The following is a 13,593-nucleotide window of genomic DNA, read 5'->3' as shown; positions in this document are numbered from 1 at the left end:
CCTTCAAACAAACTGATTTTCTCCAGGCTAAAAGTTGGGCGGAAGTGTCTTAAAATCCTCCCTCTCCCTCCATATGTAATCAGTCACTAAAACCTATGGAATCCACGCCAAACTATTTCCCGAAAGTGTCCCCTTGCCTATACGTCCACCACTGACACTACTATACGTTCAGAGCTGGCTCTGTAATTTGTGGGTCCAGTGTAGCATGCAGGGCCCTGGCTGGGGGTGGGCAATCAAGGTCCCTTCCTATGGGCCTCCACCCAACTCACAGGTGGATGGGCAGACCCTAAGGGATTGCAACCAAAGAGAAGCTGGGACCCGCTTTGGGGTTGGGCAAGGGGTCCCTGCCTGGTCACCCTGCAACGTGCCAAAGCACAGCCAGCCCGGGGCAGTGATGACCACTGCTTTACCCTATCCAGATACACCAAGGGGCCTGCACTCAAGCTTAGCCCTCTCTGAGCTTGACTTGACCTCCTGCTGGGGGTGGAGGGCAATACAGAATGTGACTCCCCTCTCCAGCCACCAGTGTGATGGGGTCAAGTGATGAGGGTGGGGAGGGGAAACTGGATGGAGCCTGATGTGCGGAGGGCATGGAGTGGGTGGTGGAGAACCCATCCTCGGGAGACGGCAAGAGGTGGGACTGCACAAGAGCAGAAGCTTCAAGCTCTCAGCACATTCTCCGTTGTTCATGGACTCTATAGTCCCAAAACACAAATTCAAGGGTAAAAGGATCAAGAATCTCAACACTGTACTCTCAGAGCGTTAAGCAGGGCCCTTTTAAATGGGGGACCCTGGGCAACTGCTCCAATGGTGTGTCAGTGAACCCCCCTGCACATGTGCCCTGGAAATAGACCAACCAGAAGCTAGGTAGGGATGGTACCCACTCTCCCGGTGGCATTTGGAAATGTGTCAGGTGCATGATATTGTCACAGTGACTGGGGAGTCCTTATGGACTTCAGCGGGCAAAGATCAGAGATGCTAAACGTCCCGCTGTGCATGAACAGTCCTGAGTCAAATGACAATAGAGCCCCCTGCAGAAACATGGCCAGGGATGCTGCTGTATCCTGCGGCACATCCTGTTACTTCTGCCCAGGATGCCTGCCTTGGGCTCCTTACCTTATATAACTCCTTAGCTATTCATCCCCAATTCTCTGGTCTAACCCTGGAAGCAGAGCCATGGCTCCTCTGTGTCTACTTTCCTTAGAGTCCCTATTTCATTCTGCTGTCATCACTGACTCACATGTCATTTCCCTCATGGCTGCATGGGTGCAATCACATGGAGAGCTTCATTCGAGAGGGAACAGCCCTGGGTTGGGAGCCAGCCCGTCCATCCATGCCTCTAGTGCTGTCCTTGTCAACCACGAGCTGGGAGGACCAGGTAAGTCACTCCTCCTGCCTGAACCCGCAACTCTACTCTGCCATCATCAGAAAGCCCTCAAGTGCTTCTCTGAAAACAATTCTTCAGCTGATATCATAACCTTGATGAATGACGCCACATCCTCTCCTTCATTTCCTCTGTCTTTTTTCCTGTCCAGCCTTGAACTGAAGGTGTAAATCATCTTTCCTTTTTTCCAGGACACACATATCTCTAGGTGGAGAAAGGAGAAGATAAAGAGACAGGGGCAGAGATTAGCATCCCTACTTTTTCTTTTAAAAAAAAAAATTGTGGTAAAGTATACATAACATAAATTTTACCATTTTAGCCATTTTAAGTGTACAATTCAGGGGCATGAAGTACATTCACAATATTGTACAACTACCGCCAGTATGCATACCCAGAAGCAAACAATTTTCCATACTGAGAAGCAGATCCTCATTTCTCCCTCCCCACGGTCCCTGGCAACCTCCATTCTACTTTCTGTTAGTATGAATTTGCCTACTCTGGGAACCTTATGTAAGTGGAATCATACAGGATTTGTTCTTTTGCGTCTGATCTATTTCACTTTGAATAAGGTCTCCAAGGTTTATCCAGCTTGTAGCATGTGTCAGAATTTCCTTCCATTTAAAGGCTGAGTAACATTCCCTTGTAGGTCTAGACTACATTTTGTTTATCCATTCATCAGTTGATGGACATTTGGGTTGCCCATCTGTTCTTTTTAAAGAAAAGTGTTTCTGGATAACCCATTTGGAATCCAGGGGAGTTCAGAGAAGGATAAGTGAGGGCTCCAAGTGGATAGGATCTCTCAGGAGTGACTGAAGCCCAGGGATGCAGAGAGGCAGAGGAAGTGGTCCGTGAGCCTCCAGAGCAAAGCGGCACGGCTTCAGGATGTGAGGGGAGAAGAGGGTGGGTGCAGATAGGGTAACTGGGATGTGCACAGAGCCCAAGGACCCGGTGGGCTGGTCTCTGTGAAGGAAGGAGGTGAAATATGTTAAGGAAGGTAAATGGAGAGATGTGGTAATGACTGTCTTGCTCTTGGTTAAGAAAAGGAAGGGCATAGGGAGGGAGAATGAGAAAGAAAGAGAAATAAGAGGGAAAAGGAGAGAACACTTTTCTCAAGTGGTGAATGTGGACTCAGAGGAAGGAACCAGGCATGGGGACTGAGCTGTTGATGGGAGAGTGAGGGCAGGACCAGCTCTGCTCTATAATTTGCAAGGCCCAGTGCAAAATGAAAATGCAGTTAAAGGTACTAAAATACAAGGCATTTCCCTTTCTTCTGTGATCTCTCTCAACCTACTTTTTAAAAAATTTGTCATTTAATGTCATTATAAATAAAGCAAAATTAAACATTTAAATGATTAACATGAATTTTGCTGTTCATCTTTATATTGTGTCAATTATTCATTCATGCATTCATTATCTTTTAATTGTGGTAAATATGCATAACATAAAACATCATTTTAATCATTTAAATCACATTAACATTGTTGTACAACCATCACCACCATCCACTATGAACTTTTTCCCTCTTGCAAAACTGAAACCCTGTACCACTGAACACCAACTCCCACTCTGCTCCCCTCCCAGGCCCTTCTCTACTTTTTGTCTCTATGAGTTTAACAACTTTGGGTGCCGCATTCATCCACCGATGGACGCCTGGGCTATTTCCACCCTTTGGCTACTGTGAATACTACAAAGCCAGTTTTAAACACAAATATAAAAGCATTTCACTTGTATGCCGAATCACCAAAATTGCATACTTCATATTTCAAAGCTTGCAAATTCATGTGTATTCTATTTTTACCTCTGCCGAGGAAACACTGGATAAAACTAGCTCAACTATCTCCATTTCACTTTTTGATATACACACCCACCTCCACCTTTGGTTTACTGGTAGGTAAGAAAGGACTTAAAGAAATTCGGGCTGCCCTTTCTTTTCCTTTCTTTTTATGTCATCATTTTCAGCATAGTTGCTTGGCTAATACAGAGAAGTAACAAGAGAGAAAAGGATATGATCGGTTCTTTGGCCATTCGTATTTCCTAGAAGTGCCACGGTTGTCCTTCTGTATTTGAAGCAAGCTCTGGTTTGAGTGGGAAGAGTGGTCTCTTGGGGCTGTCAGTGTGCCGATCACTCAGCTGCAGCCTTGTGGACACGGTGCTTGAGCACGGAACTCCTGCGGGCCCACAATACGTGGGAGTTCAGCCAGACACCAAGAGAGGACAGGCTGAGGGAGAACAGGTCTCCTTTTGCTCTGTGCACTGTTGCTGGCTTATTTGCAGTGTAGAGAGAAGGTAAGGAATGACCCCTGGGAAACATGACTTCCTTTTTGGTAGGGGTGGATCCTATTCAAGGTCCCTTGGATCGGAGTCCTAATGGGAGTAACAGATCCCTGGGGGGATGGAGCTTTGAAGTGGTATGTGGCTGAGCCAGCCTGTTAGAGAAAGTCCAGGTCACTGGCCCAGTCACTGGGTTTTCTTTGGCAGAAGAATGTCCATCCTCTTCATGTAGCGGGTGCCAAGCAGGCCAGGCGTAGTGAGCTCATGGTGTTTCATGAGTCCTGGAGCTGGAGACTGAGGGTGGAGGGAAGCAGAGGGCTGGAGATAGCTCTAATGGCTCCAGGTTTGCAGCAGGCAGGGCTCCGGGCCAATGGAGACAGGAAATCATCTGGGTTTTCAGACATTGTGTCATATGATTGTTTATTTGGGAAGAGGAAGCCATCCAGGGAGTGCTGGTGCCCATCATCAGCTCCTGAGAGAGAAACTCAGCTGGTACATGTGTTATCCTCCCCACCCACATGCCCGTGGAGCGTGTACGCACAGGAGCACGTCCCCTCATCACCTGCCCACCGCCGCCCACCCCATGCACACAGGTGGGGTGGGTTCGTCATGTTCAACATGAAACTTTCAAATAACAGACCTCCAGATCCCCGCTGTCCTCAGTTTTTACCCAGATCGTGCCGCAAGGGACGCATCACTTCTGTCTCTCTGGGGCAAGTCGTGTCTTGCCGAACCTCGGTTTCCCCATCTGTACAATGAAGAAAGGAAAACTTCTTCAACCTACCACCTGTGAAAACAGAGGGTGAAGAACTGTGTAGCCCAGAACAGCTCCATCCAGCCCAGGAGCCATCTTTGTCCTCTTGACGGCCACCCAGACCTGAGTTTTGGAGTCACAGCAGACTCCTTTCTTGCCCTCAAGTCCTGTTGACTCTTCCAGGTACCTAGCAATCATCACCTCCTCTCTATCCCCACTGCCTCAGTCCTAATTTAGACCCCAGTTACATGCACCCGAGCCACTGCAATAGCCTTCTCACCATCTCCCTGCCTCTGTGCACCTACGCCCGTCTGTCCTCACACTGTCCTAGGGGTGGCTCTGGTTGGATGCTCCCTGTCCCCAAACCCCTCAGACGTCCTCCTGGCCTCCTTGCCTTTAATTTCAAATTCCTCCCTGTTCTTAATTCATCTGCTCTTCCAGTGATATCTTCTGTTTTTCCCACATGAGTCTCCTATGCCATAGCCACACTAAGATGCTGTGTCTTGAGCTAATCTTTGCAAATTCTTAACTTTCTACATTTGCCTTTATTCTGGGATGTGCTTTTTTTTTCTGAAGTATTCTTCAGATCTATCTGTTTGGAAAAATGGCAAAGTAAGTTCCTTACCTCAAGTGACAGTCTACATAAGTTTCAGATTATCTAAAGACATATATGTGAAAAAAAAAATGAAACCATAAACACATTGGGAGAAAATACGAGTGAATATTTATATATATTTTGGAGTCAGAAAGGTGTTTCTAATAGGACACCAGTCATACAGTGGATGACATCTAAATCAAACTTCAGGAGGTAAATCATTTAATAAAGTAAATTTGAAACTTTTACACATCAAAACAAATCTTAACAAATATGCATAAGAAAGAGTTTGGAAAGTCATCAACAAATTGTTAGAGGTGGTTGTCTCTGGGGGGAAGAGTAAAATCCTTGTGTTTTGTGGTTGTGATGGTGAATGTAATGTTTTAACCTAATATATTTATGTATTAATAGAAGTGTATAGAGAGGATCTATTTCTTTGTAATTTAGAATATTAAAGACATCAATAGAAAACATTTAAGAGCTAATGGCAAAGTAATAAAAATATTTGCAATATATGTGGCAGTCAGGGGATTAATATCCTCACTACATGAAGCCCTTTTACAAAAGTAAGGAAAAAAAGGAACAACCCATTAGGAAATGAGCCAAGGGCACAAATAAGCAATTAACAGAAGAAAAGATATTAATGGCCAAAGTGCTTATGGAAAAATATCAACCTCATTAATAATTTAAAAATGTAGATTGAAACAAGAAGTTTGGCAAAGATATGCAGGCAGATTGATTGATAGGTAAATTAAAAGATAGTTAATCTATCTTTGCCAAACTTCCTGTTTTAATCTACATTTTTAAATTACTAATGAAGCTTTTATTTTCCATTTCTTTACCACACATGTGGCGAACTCTTATCTTAGGTACTCTTAGGTACTGCCAGCAGGAAAGCACGGTGGTCACATCGGTACCTTATTTTGGCAGGCAATTTGACAGTAGCTATTTAATCTTACAAATGTGTATATATTTTGACCCAGCAATTTCTTTCCCACATGTATGCTTAAAAAAATTTTTTTAAATTGATGTATAATTGATGTACAATGTTTCAGGTGTACAGCAAAATGATTCAGTTATATGTGTATATATATTCTTTTCCATTATAGATTATTACAAGATATTGAATATAGTTCCTTGTGCTACTCTGTAGGTCTTTGTTGTTTATCTGTTTTCTATGTAATAGTGTGTATCTGTTAATCCCAAATTCCTAATTTATCCCTCCCCACTTCCCCTCTAGGAGCCATAAGTTTGTTTTCTATGTCTGCGAATCTATTTCTGTTTAGTAAATTAGTTCATTTGCATCATTTTTAAAAGATTTCACATATAAGTGATGTCAGATGATAGCTGTCTTTCTCTGTCTGACTTATTTCACTTAGTATGGTAAGTGTCCATCGTAGAAGATCATAAAAGATTACTACAAACAGCTATATGTGAATAAAATGGACAAAGAAGAAATGGACAAATTCCTAGAATTGTACAATCTCCAAAGATTGAACCAGGAAGAAACAGAAAATGTGACCAGACCAATTACCAGTAACAAAATTGAATTAGCAATTTAAAAAAAAAACCAAAAAACTCCCAACAAACAAAAGTTCAGGACCAGATGGCTTCACAGGTGAATTCTTCCAAATGCTTAGAGAAGAGTTAACACCTACCTTTCTCAATCTATTTCAAAAAATTTCAGAGGAAGGAACACTTCCAAACTCATTTTATGAGCCCAGCATCACCCTAACCAGCATCATCAAACCCAGGCAAAGATATCACAAGAAAAGAAAATTACAGTCCGATAAAACTGATGAACATAGACTCAAAAATCCTCAACAGAATACTAGCAAACCAAATCCAACAATACAATACATATACCACAATCAAGTAGGATTTATCTCAGGGATGCAATGATTTTTCAATATCTGCAAATCAATGTGATACACAGTGTAATACATTAACAAATTGAAGAATAAAAATCATATGATCATCTCAATAGTTGCAGAAAAAACTTTTGACAAAACTCAACATACATTTATGGTAAAAACTCTCCAGAAAGTGGGTATAGAGGGAACACGCCTCAACATAATAAAGCCCTGGTGTTATGAGTAACAATGTTGTCGCTACCTTTTCTCAAGGCGGGAGGAATGAAATTAACTAAGAATGGTGCATTTGACAATAGTGAACAGGAAAGAAAATGAAAAGGTGGTTTTTAAACTTGAACAGGAAGAAGTGGTGCCTGGACATGATGAAGAATGGTTACATGGACTGAAAAAACCGTAAATATGTATCTCTTCTCTAGCTGTTATTCTAAACCTTCATCATTAAATCACTGTACTTCACATGGGTCATGGGCTTTGTAATGCATTTTAAAAATCAAATTGTTTATGAAGACAGGCACTCTGCAAAAAATATTTGTCTGGTGCCTTGCACATCCTACTGAAAGCAGCCCTCTCCTTCTATACAGTCTCTGAGTAGGGAGAGGGCTCTCCATTTAATCACATCCTCAGAGTAATTGTACAGCTCTGACCTGGTGCTTGGCTAACCAAGGGAACTGCCAGTGGGGACCCTGGCTCAGTGACAGGTCACTTCTGGATTCTCATGGGGAATTGGGTAACTATTTATATCTTTATGTCTATCTCTATATCTCAGGGAGACAGGGTTGAAGGAAAGAAAGTAGTACTATGGCATTTCACAAAATTTAAGGTAACTAGAAAAAATTTTCTCTGATCCTTATAGATTTAGACTGAATCATCTCTGAGAATTGTCCTTAGACGCTGTGTGGGGAAAGTGTGCATTTTAAAGGACTGAGTCAATTGCTACCCTTTCCAGGAAGTCCCTCTCAACCAAGATTGCACCCTGCCCCACCTGCCTTGTGGTAACAGGGACCACTGTTTTCAAGCAATTCTCTTCAACCTTGATGTCCTTAAAGGCTCTTCCCTTTTTCCTCTACAGGCAGCATCTCAGGATGGGTGGCTGTTGCATTCCTAAACTCACAAACCTGGGTCCCAAAGTTGCTTCTACCACTTCCCAGCTTTGGGACCTTGGTCAGTACCATCACTATTGATACCAGACTTTTCATCTATAAATGGTCATAACAAAATGCATTGCACACAATCGTCCTAAGGAACATAAAACCATGAATGCCATGATTGATTCTAGAAGGAGCTCTATAAATGTTAATTCCCTCCTTTTCCTTTCTCCTGAATCAGCCTCTCACTACCATTGGGACACAGGTGAATGTCTGAACCCAGTACTCTGGTAATTTCTGTAAAATTTATTCCAATAACCAATATTGACAATTTACAATGTACTCCACAGTGCCTAATACAAAACAGCTCCTTAATGCACATTCACGAGGTAACACTTGCCCATGCCTTTTCTCATCTGGTCATCCTATTATTCCTAAGGAGTAGAAACATTCTAATTCTTATCTCCTCTTGACAGATTTGGCAGTGGAGGCACTGAGGAGCTGAATGACACGTTTTCCTAGCTTACATGACTGATGAGTGTAGAGACTGGTATGAGCCAGTAAATCCTATTATTTATGGAAACACTTACAGCTGCACTTACCTACAAAGAAGTAAATTGTAAACGAGTCTTATGAAGTTCACTGGATTTTTGTCCTTGTGTATTACCATGCTGACTCCACCATTCTAAAATAACTTTCCGTTCATTTGGTTTATCAGTCTTTTAATGAGCACCTATCAGGCACTGAGTGTGTGTTAAGTACTGAGTGTACAAAGATGGGTAAGGAGTTCAAAGTCTTGTTGAAAAAAGACACTGAATAAAAATTGTGACACAGTGTAAAAGCTGCTCTCTTTAAAAATATTCCAGGGTGTAGGGCAGAGTATAGCTCAGTGGTAGAATGTGTGCTTAGCATGCACGAGGTCCTGGGTTCAATCCCCAGTACCTCCACTGAATAAAATATTCCATAATATCACTTATGCAGAGTATTCGCATCTTGTTTGTCCTTAAATTTATACAACTTTTACCTGTGGTGATTAGTGACCCAAAGCTTTGAAACATCTGCTGTGACCCATCTGTACCCAGAGAAGGAAGGAGAAACTTTCCGATTTAGAGGCACTTCTAACTTAGTACCCATATCCTTCTTTTCTTAAACAAAACACTCTTTTCATGGTCATAGCTGCCCTCGCTCCCAGGACGCACTCCTGTCATCTGCACGTGTCTTGCCATTCCAGGGCTCACATTGGCCAGGTACTCCCTAAATGCACCCCCATGCTTCTGGCTTCGATGTTTGGCCGCATCAGCTGGGTCAGTAGTCTCCAAATGGCTGAAGATACTTTAATGAAAAGAAGTGAGGCAGACAACCTAATTTAGATGGAAGACAGACAACCTAATTTGGGAGGGCAAAGTCTCCCAGTGCTGCTTAAAGCAAGTATATTATTTTGCCACTGGAAGCGTTAGCTACTTGGAAGTCTGACATCCTGAATCTGGAAATCTTAGTTTCCACGAGAGACTTCCATAGACTTCTACTGTCTTTGAAAGTTTGGGTAAGGTGGTTGTTCAAACTGTCAAATGAATGACGTTTTCTTACTAGGAAAAGCCAGGCCTCTCTGGCCAGTGAAACATGAGGTACACAACCCTATGTTTCAGCTCTCCCTTTTGTGTTTGTGCCTAGCTTTCCAGGGTCACATCCTGTTCCAGAGCCTTTCCCCTTGTTTTCATTTCACCAGCGTGGTGCCATGCAATGTGCATTTGTTACACAAATGGATGAAACGATAGGAATTCCCAGTGAGCAGCACTGGCAAGAATCACCAAGCAAAAGGTCTACAGATTTATTTTTGTGAATTCTGTAAAGGACGCCATCGAGTATCTTCAACATTCAAAGACACTACGCAGACAGCGGCAGCCCCACTGCCCGTTCATTAGTCGTTGGCCAGAATGAGGACAGGAGGGAGAAATTCGCTTTCTCGCCTGTCCCAGTCGTCCCGCGCGGCTCAGATAAGCGCAGTCCCTGTAAGACTTTGAGGACCAAAAACTTTCCCGCGTCGGAAGGAGGAGCCCCGGAGGGTACCCGCTGACATTAGAGGGTGTAGTCGCAGATGTCGCGCTACTGTTGCAGGCAAAGGTTTCCATGTCTGCGGGGAGTGCGGAAGGCAGGGGTTGTAAAAAGGTGGAACTCCAGTGCTCCCGGCCTGCTAATGGCCAGAACGTCTGCCCAAGATTCCCCTCGCCCGCGACCGTTCACGCCAACGCTCCTGGACCAAGACCCTCTCCTCTTCCCTCGGATGAGCCATTTGCTGTGTGGGTCACCGCTCCGCGCTCACTGTGTCTGGAGGATTCTCTCCAGCGGGTACCGTATCCGCGGAGGAGGAGCTTGGAGAGGCAGGGCGGAGCCAAGTCCTCCCAGGACCCGCCCCTTGGCTGCGTAGCTGGGTGATTGGATGCATCGGAATGCCGCCTTCTAGGCTGTCCCGGGAAGTGACCCGTGTGGCCGGAGGCGGGTCCCTGGCGCGTGCGGTGTAGAGTGCGGGGTACCTGGCCGGCGAAGGGTGGGGGATCCAGCGCCCAAGCAACCTCTAGGGCTGGGCTGCCCGCAGGGATTTGGGAGCTCTGGAGTGCTGCACGCCTGTGCTTTCTCGTGTCGGAGAGGTGTCTTTCTGAGCTCTCAGGAATTCCGAGAGCATTTGGGAAACTTCTCGCCCCCACTCCTTGCTCCCTACTTTCTGTTGGGAAAGCAGTTGCTGAGTTGTTTTATTTCCTCCCCCAATCAGACTCTGTAAAAATAGCCGTGCGCCGGGGCGACCGAGCCAAGCTCTGCCGCCCCGCTGTCCCGGGCCGGGTGTGGACCTAAAAATACACGGCGGTCTGGAGCCTGTGCTCCGGGTGCGGGCGGGTCCGGCCGGGCCGCAGAGGGCGTCTGGAGACCGGAGAAACGGCGGCCGCCTGGCCCCTCGCCTCGGCCGGGGCTGTCCCTTTAAATCCTGGAGGAGGCAAAGAGAAAAAGGGAAAGAAAGAAAAAAGACGTGGAGCCCCGAGAGGAGGGTGGCTCTGCCCGGCCCCCAACTCTGCCCCTGCGCCGCGTCTTGACTGCCGCCCGCCGCCTCTGCGGGTCCTGGGTGGCCCCCGCAGCGCCGCCCACCGCCACAGTTACTGACAAAATAGAAATTAATTGGAACCAAGGAGGAGGTTTAGACGCAGCAAGTGCATGTGTGGCAGGGCGGGGAGGGAGCGCAGCGGAGGGGGCGGGCGCGAGCGAGAGGCGACCGCAGACATCCGGGCCCTTTAGCCCACTGCGCCCCCCGAGCCGGTGGCGCGGGCAGCGCGGGCGCCGGGCGCGGGGCGCGGGGCTGACAGCCGCTGCGAGGGAGGCGGGGCGCGAGGAGGGCGGAGGCGCAGCGCGGGGAGGGAGGAGCTGCCGCGCACCCGCCGCTGCCGCTCGGTTCCACACCGCGGGCGCAGCCCCGCCACGAGACTCTGACAGCCGCGCGGCCCGCGCTGCTCCGGCGCACAGGGACGGACGGACCGCGGCGGCCAGCGGCGGCGAAGGTGGACGCGAGGACCGCGGCCTGGCGCCAAGTGCGGGAGGCGCGCGGGTCCGGCGGCGCGCAGAGGTGAGTGGCTTCGCGCGCCAAGCCGGGGCACCGGCTGCGAGCGTCGCGGTCTCCTCCGCACCTCGGCTGCCGAGGCAGGTCGGGGGTCGCGGGGCTCCCGGAAGGTGGCTCTGCATCGCTGGTGCGGGAGAGTGATCTCCCGGACTGTTGCTAGGCGGCTGGCGGTCCGCGCGCCCCGGGGCGCGGGCGAGGGCAGAGGCGCTCTCAGCGCGGCGGGCAGGAGGCGGGGGGCTGCGGTGGCTATTCAGGGGCTCCGAGCGGCAGCCATGCAGCGAGAGGAGGCGGGAGGAGGGAAGGAGGGAGGAGGGGAGAGCCAGCGGAGAGCGAGCCAGCGAGCGGGCGCCGCGCCTCCTGGCTGGCACCGTGGCCCGGAGCGAAGTGGCGCGCGGGGCTGGAAGGGAACTTTTGCGGGCGCGTGCGGCCCTAGGCTCCGCGGCGCCTTCGGGCCCGGGCGGGACGGGCCTGTCGGCAGCCACAGGTGGTTTCTGCCAAAAGTTTTACCACACTTCTGCCAGGAAGGCGCGGGAGCAGTTTGGAGAGTGGCGGTTTCCTGAGACTTTGGCACCCACACCTCATACCATCTTATCTTGAAGATTAGGACAGGGGTTGGAAAGTCTGGGATCCTGCATCTCGCGACGCGCCTCGAGGTCTTCGTGCTGGTCCCTGACCGAGGTGGCGTCTTTGCAGCACCTTGAGACCCATGCTGCTGTTCGTTGGGAAGTTGTAGGAAATGGGTGCACGCAACGGTTCCTCTGTGCCTCAGGAAAGCTAAGCCAGGGCCAGCCGGGTACCTGTCGCCCGCTCAGGGCAGCGCGGTGTCTCTTCCAAGCGACACGCACAGGAACCGGGCGCGTCTTCCCTCATGGTGTGTGCGTCTCTTGCGTCTTTGAAAGCGAGTCCTCTTTGGCTTTTGTGTTGTTTTGTTACGCGGGCTGCTTCTTTGATTTCTTTAGGAAGAGGGCGGAAGAGGAACCAAAGAAAAGCGGAGCGGCAACCACTCTCGTTTCCTTTGAATCCAGCGGCGGAGGCTAGTATCCTAGGCGTCGAGGGTCCAGGACCAGGGGAGCCAAGAGTTGGTGGCGTGTGCTGCCTGCCTAGGAAGCCTCGCAGGACCATTCGCTAGGCTAGGACTGGGTTTCTGAGGTCTCTGGAACAGAAAGAGGGATGAGAGTGGGAAGGGAGGACCCTCAGAATAGGAAGATGTGCGGTGGTCAGCTCTGGGGAGAGAGGCTCCGAGAAGTCCAGCGGTTTGGCCCCGTTCCTCACTGGCCAGGTTGATGAATCTAGGGCAGCGAGGTTAGCACCACCCGGGTAGGTCCGTCCTGGGATGAAAGAAATCATTATCCCGGGAGTGGGTCTGATACCCGGGTGTTGCAAGTCCATACAGAACTGCATGAGAGTTGGAAACACTCAGTCCTTCATTCTGGCTGGTCCTGCTCCCACTCCCTGTTCCCCCAACCCCAATAAGTATCTGAGGAGAAAGCATGCCTTTTGCTTTAAAGGAAGTCACAGAATTTTAGAGCTGAAAGAGACCCTAGAAATATTAGGAGCGCTCATTTTACAGATGAGCAGACTTGGGCCCAGGGAAGGAGAGAGACCTGCCACAGTGGTTAGAGGTCCAGGGGGACTAGAAATGACATCATCCTCGCAGGCCAGGGTGGAGAGAGTTCCCTCAGCAAAGCCTTGGAGGGCCTGAGATCAGAAATGCCACCCCCACACTCCAAGCCCATCATGGGCTCATTATCTGGTGCTTTCTACATCCATGCTTGCCAGCTAATTTCCTGTCCTCTGCCCTTGGCTTGAACAGAATCAGAACTGTCACTGCAGAGTTCCAGTCTGACGCGATCCTAACTTTTCCTGCTCCCTCCTCACCCCGAATCCCTCAAACTCCTTTTGTAACATAATGTGGCTTGATTAGCCAAGATGAGTTTGCAGCTTGTCTCACTGTGAAGCACCCACTTTCCGTAGGATGCCAGAGCTCTGTTTTCTTGGTAATTAGGTTTTACAGATATTTTTGAAAGAG

General features: G+C 48.2%; 1 protein-coding gene across 3 annotated transcripts in view; it reads left to right on the top strand.

Annotated features, from left to right (window-relative positions):
- Positions 1 to 10,834: 10,834 nt before the first annotated feature.
- ZBTB7C (zinc finger and BTB domain containing 7C) overlaps positions 10,835 to 13,593 on the top strand; it is a 314,920-nt gene continuing 312,161 nt past the window's right edge. For 2 of the 3 annotated variants that reach the window (XM_032470488.1, XM_032470490.1), the window contains exon 1: positions 10,836 to 11,570. The gene's annotated coding sequence lies outside the window, so the exon portion shown is untranslated. Of the gene's footprint in view, positions 11,571 to 13,593 lie in introns of all 3 variants that reach the window. The other variant, XM_032470491.1, reaches the window with a different exon arrangement.

Source organism: Camelus ferus, chromosome 30, assembly GCF_009834535.1.
Source record: "Camelus ferus isolate YT-003-E chromosome 30, BCGSAC_Cfer_1.0, whole genome shotgun sequence".
Taxonomy (NCBI): domain Eukaryota; kingdom Metazoa; phylum Chordata; class Mammalia; order Artiodactyla; family Camelidae; genus Camelus; species Camelus ferus.
Note: the sequence above shows the minus strand (reverse complement) of the source record. Positions and strands in the feature narration are given on the sequence as shown.